Source organism: Bidens hawaiensis, unplaced genomic scaffold (assembly GCF_021521415.1).
Source record: "Bidens hawaiensis isolate Kalapana, Puna unplaced genomic scaffold, B.hawaiensis_p1.1 tig00002181_1, whole genome shotgun sequence".
In the NCBI taxonomy this organism is placed as follows: Eukaryota; Viridiplantae; Streptophyta; class Magnoliopsida; order Asterales; family Asteraceae; genus Bidens; species Bidens hawaiensis.
In genome coordinates, this window is record NW_027491116.1 from 180485 (window position 1) to 188603 (window position 8119).

Here is an 8119-nt window from a genome sequence, read left to right on the forward strand (position 1 = left end):
CACAAATCTTATAGATTTGGTATTATAAGTAATTTTCTACTTTCTCTATAACATATATGAGGTGAAGGTAAAATGAGGAATTATTATAAGCGTCTTTTAAAGTTTCGGGTGGTCGAATGGTATGTCCGAACAAGAAGACCGACGACTGTAACCCCGACCCCAAGACAAACACCAGCATTGAACCACGAGAGTGCACCATCTTCACCTTCCATGCATGTATTCTGCCTCATAATTTTCAGGTTTATAAGGCTCTGTGGTTTCATACTCGGGGATGTAATTGGAAACTAACATCATGTTTCTGTAATGACTAATCTGCAATGTTTTTGTTAAAGTATATATAATTGGTGTTCCTGAAAGCAACACAAACTTCAATCATCGGCATTGAATCACACACCACCGCCAGAGCGTTATTCAAACTCCAATTCCCAAAAATCACTACCCTTTTCGTCAGATATCATCAATAAGATCTTGATTCTTGACCATGCATCAAAAACCTCAACTTTCACACTACCAGACAACCTTATACCGTCTATACTAACAAATCTAGCTTCTTAAAATTGCTTGTCTACTCGGTTTCTTCTTAATTAGACAACAACAACTACCCTCTGATCAAAGGTATATGGTTCAGAGTGTATCCGTTAACCATAAATAGATACGCGCATATCAAACCAAGTTAACAAGTAACACAATTTAAGACTCCAAGTCACAAGTCGGTAAACTCAATGTTAACAAGCCGGTCATAATTAACTGTATTGTAATTATAATTGGTAATGTTTTGACTAGCAAGTTATATAAACCGAGTAATGGTTTGACATTATAGAACATATGAGTGAGATGCAACCAAGTTAGGGTTCACGATATGTAACCGACTTAGGGTTCATCTAGATGCAACAAAGTTGGGGTTCATCAAGAGTTAAACCGAGTTACGTTTTGTCATACCCCAACCTAAGGCGGAACATGCCGGGGCACTAAATAAATATAAAGTGACAATAACTAATTAATTTATTCAAATCATCGTACATAAGAGTTTCACAAACATTATAATTCAAAATTATTACATCAAACTAAAAGCAAATATATTGTTCTTTATTTTAATAAAACTTAAAGTCTAACTAAGTCTTGCATATTCAATCATCCCAAATAGCTACATGCGATATGCGAAAAATAGATATATTTTATCAACATAAAGTTGAGCAAGTAATCACGATTTAAGATATGTAAATCAAAATAAAAAAAAATAAAAAAGACTAAAATGTTTCATCCAACTGTCTTTGTAAAAAAAAAATTCTTGAGAAAGGAATTGAAACCGAAAAATCGAAGAAAATAAAACAAAAAACCAAAACCGAACCCATCCCGTGTGAAAACTTATGTCGGCTCAAAACATGAACCGAACTCGTTCCAATCCAAAGCCTGTTTTGTGCCGAAACTTGTCTCGTGTGAAAATCTGTGCCACCGGAGAACCCGTTCCGACCCGAACCTGCTACATTTTCTTAGGATATTAACCCACATCGACTCATTTCTTTAAATTTGTCGACCCATTTTGAACCGAAAATAACAAGGTGGAATTTCAAGCGACTTATCTTGCCCCTTTTAGTTAAAATATCTAACCCAAACCAACCCATATAATTTTCAAAGCAACCCAAATTGACCAATTTGAAATGATTAGGGCCAATATTGCAACCTCTGCTAAGAGGGTTCAATATTCGAATTGGACTCGAATAACTCGTAATTCGATTCGACTCACATTCGAATTTGATGGTTCGAATTCAATTTTCAATCATTTGATTTTAGTAATTGAATATCGAATCGAATAGGAAATTATGATTTTAAATTTGATTTGATTTGAAATTCAAATTCAAAGTATGCATTTTATTTTTATTATATATACACACACACACACACTTATGAGAAGATAAACTACATAAATCTTTTAAGTTATAGAGATTAAAAATTGAAAGTTCATCGTTTTTTGGTTAATTATTAATGTAATTGGACATTACCATTTTGAATATTTTGGATGCGATAACTTTAAATGATTTATCTCTTATGAATATCTATTCAAGATCAAGATTTACCCATCTAGATCTTCCAAGCAAGTGGATGAGCTCTTTGTCAAACTTATTGATAATGTGCCATACTGCATGACCATCAAATAGTTAATCTTATCTAGAGAAAAAGTTAATCTTTTGTAGTATAAATACTAGCTCAATGTAAAGGAGAAAATGCACCTCATACATACACATTCATAAGTGATACATTTCACTACTTTCTCTCTTTGCTAAATTTTCTAAAGTTCTCAAGTTTTAGCACTAATCTTGTGTTAATTCTTGTAAAATTATAACACGTTATCAGCACGAGCAGCTTATATCATAATTAAGAAAGGTATTAGACACAAAGGTATCCACATAAACATCATAAACACTTCTTTAATTTTATACATTATATATATACACACACATACATATATAAATACCAATAATAAGTAAGAATAAAGAATGTTATTAAAATTTGACAACAATGAGACTACTAACAATCTAACTTTTATTTATGCATCTAACATTTAATTAAGCATCTAACTTTTACTAACTTTTATTTACGCATCTAACTTTTACGTTCATCGCAACTAACTTTTATTTATATATGCACGCTAATATTTCAGTTAAAACTTACATTTATTTATGTTTACTAACATTTTATTCTTATCATTGTGCGTACTAATTATATACTTTATAAAATAAACTTCATTTAATATTTGTTATCTTACTTTAAAATAATTAATATTATATATATATATATATATATATATATATATATAACCGTTATGCAATGGTTATAACGGTAATATAACCGTTATCAAACGGGTATAAAATTACCCTATAAATTTCCAATTTTCAATTTCATTTCTTTCACCATAAACACTCTTCAACTCAAGATTACTCAAGATAATTTTCAAGAAATGATCCATCCGGTTTTGGTGTTAACCACCATAATGCTGATAATCTTATTGTTCTTAATTTGTAATCTCCTACCTAAGGAGTTTGATTTTTTCATTTTCCTTTATCTATTTCTAGCTCTACCTTTGTATTTTCTTTTAATTTTAATAAGTATGTAATCCTAATGTTTATCTTATTTGTGTTTAGTAATAAAATGGCAAACATCGCAAAACTTGAATTTCCGGCTCTTAACATCACCGGAGATAATTATATGCCGTGGACGGCACATGTTAAACGACATCTCAAATCAATGGGTGTTTTGAAAACGATAATGGAGGGAAATAATTGTGAAGAACAAGACAAGGCAAATGCCGATGTCTTCCTCCACAAACACATTGATGAGATGTTACAATTTGAGTATTCAAATTGTGAGGATCCATACGTTTTGTGGAAAGATTAAAAAGCAGATTTGACCATCAAAGGGAAGTTCTACTTCCCACTGCTAGAGATGAATGGAACAATCTCAGGTTCCAAGATTTCAAAAAAGTAAATGAGTACACCTCTGCTTTGTTCAGAATATGCTCAATGCTCTGATTTTGTGGGCAAACTGTTACCGAGGAAGATATGTTGGAGAAAACTTTCTCCACATTTCATGCATCAAATATAAATTTGCAACAACAATATAGGTTGCAAAATTTTAAAAGATATTATGATCTAAATTCATTTCTCCTCGTAGCAGAAAAGAATAATGAGCTTTTAATGAAAAATCATTAATCTCGTCCCACCGGATCACTAGCAATCCCAGAAGCAAATGTTGCTACTAATAATGATACTAAAGATTCTAGGAAAAAGTGGGTACGAGGCCGTGGTCGTGGCCATTTTGATAAAATCCATTTTAATGGTCGAAATCGTCTTTTCAAAGGTAATAATAATTACCGAGGAAATTTTCATGGCCGTGGACGTGGTCGTGGCCATGGTTGTCACACCCCAACCTAAGGCGGAAATGCCGGGGCGTGATCCGATTGCTCACGGCTCGAAGATACTATCATGAAATAAATGTGACAATATCTAATTAATTAGTTAATTTCAATTATACACACAATATCCAAATACAATAAACAGTTTAAAGATACAACATAAACTCAAATAAAGGTTAACTTGATTATATCCTAAAGTCTCGTCTACGTATCCAAACTTCGATCTTCAATACCATTAACCTGCATATGCGTATAAAATGGAGTTTTGTCAACATAAAGTTGAGTGAGAATATCACCAGTTTTGACACAATACAATAAATAAGCATAACGTGACAAGTGCGGTAAATATAATCAAAACACAAGCAAGTATGTAGACCGTTGCCAAGCGAATTGGGCATTGGTCACCAGCAGGAACACCCGCTATATGATTGATTGAATAGTAATTCCAATATACGATTGATTGAATGGTAACACAGGTAAGCAAGTAGCACGTAAGTTTGATTAAATTACTCACAATAACACGTATGTATTTGTTTGAATATATATATATATATATATATATATATATAGTATGAAATACTAATACGTACGCATATGTCCCCAAATATTTAGAAAATTGAGTAAAATAGGGGAATGATAAACTCACCTGATTGAGTAAGCCAAACGAGAATGAATACGACAAGAAACGATAATCACCCTCTTCGAGAATTATCGACAAGAATCCTAATTAAATAATATTATGAGCGAATTATAATAGATACAATACGTATACCGAATTTAGGGTTTCCGTATGATTTGAGCTATAGTTATGATTGGGTACGTTATGGTGTAACGCCCGTAAATTCCGGTTTGAAGAATTAAAGCTTGTAGAGTATGTAAAATTCTCGGGATTTATCCGACGGTTCTCGGAAGCCTTTACGTCATCCCGGTACGTCTAATCGCTTAACATTTCTTCCTAGTTGCATTATTATTAAATTTCCGGGGGCTAGAATGAAAATGTTTATGTTATAACATTAATAAAAAAAAATAAACCCTATTAGCAGCCTGTCCGATCGGCCAAGAAGACCAGCTCCCTCCCTTCCTTGCTTCGACTTTTTGATCAATTCCAAGCTTCTATAAGTAGTTCAAGGTATGTACTACAATCCCCAACACTCTTTTTGTTCACCCCTAATCGTTTTGATGCTCAATTTTGCCGAAACTTTTCGTTGGACAGATTTTCGGCCAAGGTGTAATTGACCCACTTCTCGTGGATAAAAATTAGAGTTTTTGGTGTAGAAAGATCCCCAGGTATGGCATTTACATCATATTAAAATTTTGTGGTCATTGGAGGTGTTTAGGTCGGTCAATCGATTTTAGTTCAAAAATAGGGTTTATCGGGTGTAGATTTGCAAATTGTTGAGTTTGATGCGTTAATTGATCGGGTGACCGATCAAATCAGTTCGTACAGCCCTAGGGGGGTTTAAGGGCTGTGGAAAAAATATTTTTTTGATGCTCGGGGCTGTTTTGGTTAGTGCTTCGTCAATCGAGTCGGCGGTGCGTTAATTTTCGTTTAAATGTTAAAGTGAGAGTTGTAAAAAGGAACCGTCAACCCTATCAACTCGGGTGGCATAATCTTGATGAATGAAAAGATTTAAAATGGAATTTGGTCCATTTGGGGCTGATTCGTTTAACAAATGGTTTTAAGGTTTATTACACGCGTATCCGACCCGATTTGATTACCCTTGGGCCTTGGGCCAAGTTGTTGGGCCTTGGGCCAAAATGTTGGGCTTGAACGGCCCATTAGGCAAGAGTGTTCTTACGGTCTAGTTTAGTAACGCGTTGTGTATAATTTACAGGCCTTTGCTTGTGATTGTGCACTTAGGGATTTCCTAGCTCGTTGTAGGTGTTCGATTGATTTCAGGTGAGTTTATGATGCCCTTTTTACTCTTTTTACTTTTGGGCTAGCATGCACACCTAAGTGTTTTCTTACACGATGAAATGTTTTAAACGAATTTATATAGGCTTGCTAGTATATGGTAGGCCTTGGGATGTTAAATATATATATATATATACATTATTGCTTGGCCTATATTTGGCGATGTTGTAGTCGTTTCGACTACTGATGTTGTGTATGCCTACTTTGTGTTTGCATGCACTGATGTTACGTGTTTGGGTTGTACGTTTGCTCGACCCTGATGTTATACGTGGATGTTATGTATACATATACTGTTATATATATAGGGATGTAATTGAAAGGATGTTTACATATACATTTTGTATATGTATGTATGAGGATGTTTGGTTTTCGGTAATGATGATTTGATGGATGCACCCTTTTACTTTTTAAACTTTTGGTATGACTATCATAATTATTACTACTGATATATTTACTTAAAACTTGAACTCACTCAGCTCAAGCTGATTTTGTGTGCATGTTAGTGTGAGTTTCAGGTTAGGAAGAGGATGCATTATCGCTTGGACGTGCACGAAGCTACTTGGACGGTGAAGGGCATATGGGAATTGAAGATAATATTATTAAACATTTATTTTTAAAAGTTTTTATTTAAGGATAATTATGTTGATTTTGGGCAAAATTCCCGGGTTTTGGGAACTCATTTACTTATTTACGTTTTCCGCTGAATTATACTCTGTGATGCTTATTTTAATGAAAAGAATTGTTTTTAAGTTTAATTATTTTAAAAGTGTTTTGAATGATTACCAACTGTGGGGTTCCCGCGGTTCGTGGCCTTACATATGGATTGAACGATTGATCTCTATGAATTATTAAATCATTGTTTGTCATGAAATCGGCTTACGTACAGTTAGTTTAAATAAATATGAGTTGAGATCTATTATAATAAACATTTAAATATATAATTATCGTAAGATTTATATCTAGAAATTTTTAACGAAATCCGATTGCAAAAAATATATTAATATGTTTAATACCTTTATTATAATTTTTGTTTAAAACATATAATATATATATATGTGTGTGTGTGTGTGTGTATATGTGTATATATATATATAACAAATATGAACAATTTTATAGAGATATTTTAACAACGATAAACATCAATATTGGCGTCGGTTTTTAATAAAATAGTAATGATTTATTATAAATACGATACACACACACACACACATGAAAACTTATGACGAGACTAATTGGCACGAAACTTTTAACTTTATGAGGTCGGTTAAATAAAATATTGTTTATTTAATATTTAATATTAATTTTTAATATATTATAAACAATTAAAATCAATTAAAACAATAGGAAACTAAAAATACCAAAAAAATACGGTGGCCAAGAATCGAACCCGCGACCTCAGCCGTCTTCTGGATTGAACACACACACACCAGCCACTCGCGCTGGTGTGTCAGTTGTTAATGGAATGAAACGGTTTAATATATACAGAACTAGAAAAACCCCAATTTTGATTATGAACCCTAGATCTGAAATCAAACAATCCATTGAATGTTTGATAAATTAATGTTAGGGTTAATGAACAGCAATCCCAGACGAACTTATACATATAAATCATTACACGTATCGTTGATTAAAAATAGATCAATTGCAAGCTTAACAGGGCCGGCGAGGTGAGTGACGAACAGGATATGATCGGCCTTTGAAAATCAAATTAACTATAGGGGTTTGGTTGGCGATAGTCTTAGGAGTGTGCAGACGAGGGCAATTGAATTCTTATCAATCCTAGATTATATAACCAATCCTAAGTCAAGTCGGTTTAGCAATTGAATCAATACGTATAATAAACGATCTTGTTTCTTAATTATTGATGATGGTTAGGCCGATAATGGAAAGATCAATCAAAAACATGATTTAATTCTAAGTTTATGACGAGGATTGTGCATCAAGTAAGATAAACAGGTCACGGATCGGATATACGGATCATGGGTTCGGATCTGGTTAAGTGGGTTATAAAAGGATATGAAAAATTTGCATTTCAGTCCCTGGAGTTTGGTGATGGAAATAGATAAGATTTAAAGTTTACTTTTGGGTTAAAAACAAACATTTTCTAAAGTTATATATATATATATACACATATATATTAAATAAATGTAATAAATAAATATAAATTTTTTAGTAATTCCTCGATAAACGTGATACTTTTTAGTGTTAAAATTTTCCCGAATATAAAACGGGTTGGGTAACAGATTCGTATGTGGAAAACCCGAGTTGTTACAGTGGTCGTGGCCGAAATCAAA

The 8119-nt window shown here is 33.0% G+C and overlaps 1 pseudogene; it reads right to left on the reverse strand.

Moving 5' to 3' along the window:
• Positions 1-83: 83 nt before the first annotated feature.
• Positions 84-2149, reverse strand: LOC143609158 (uncharacterized protein At1g01500-like; annotated as a pseudogene).
• Positions 2150-8119: the final 5970 nt, after the last annotated feature.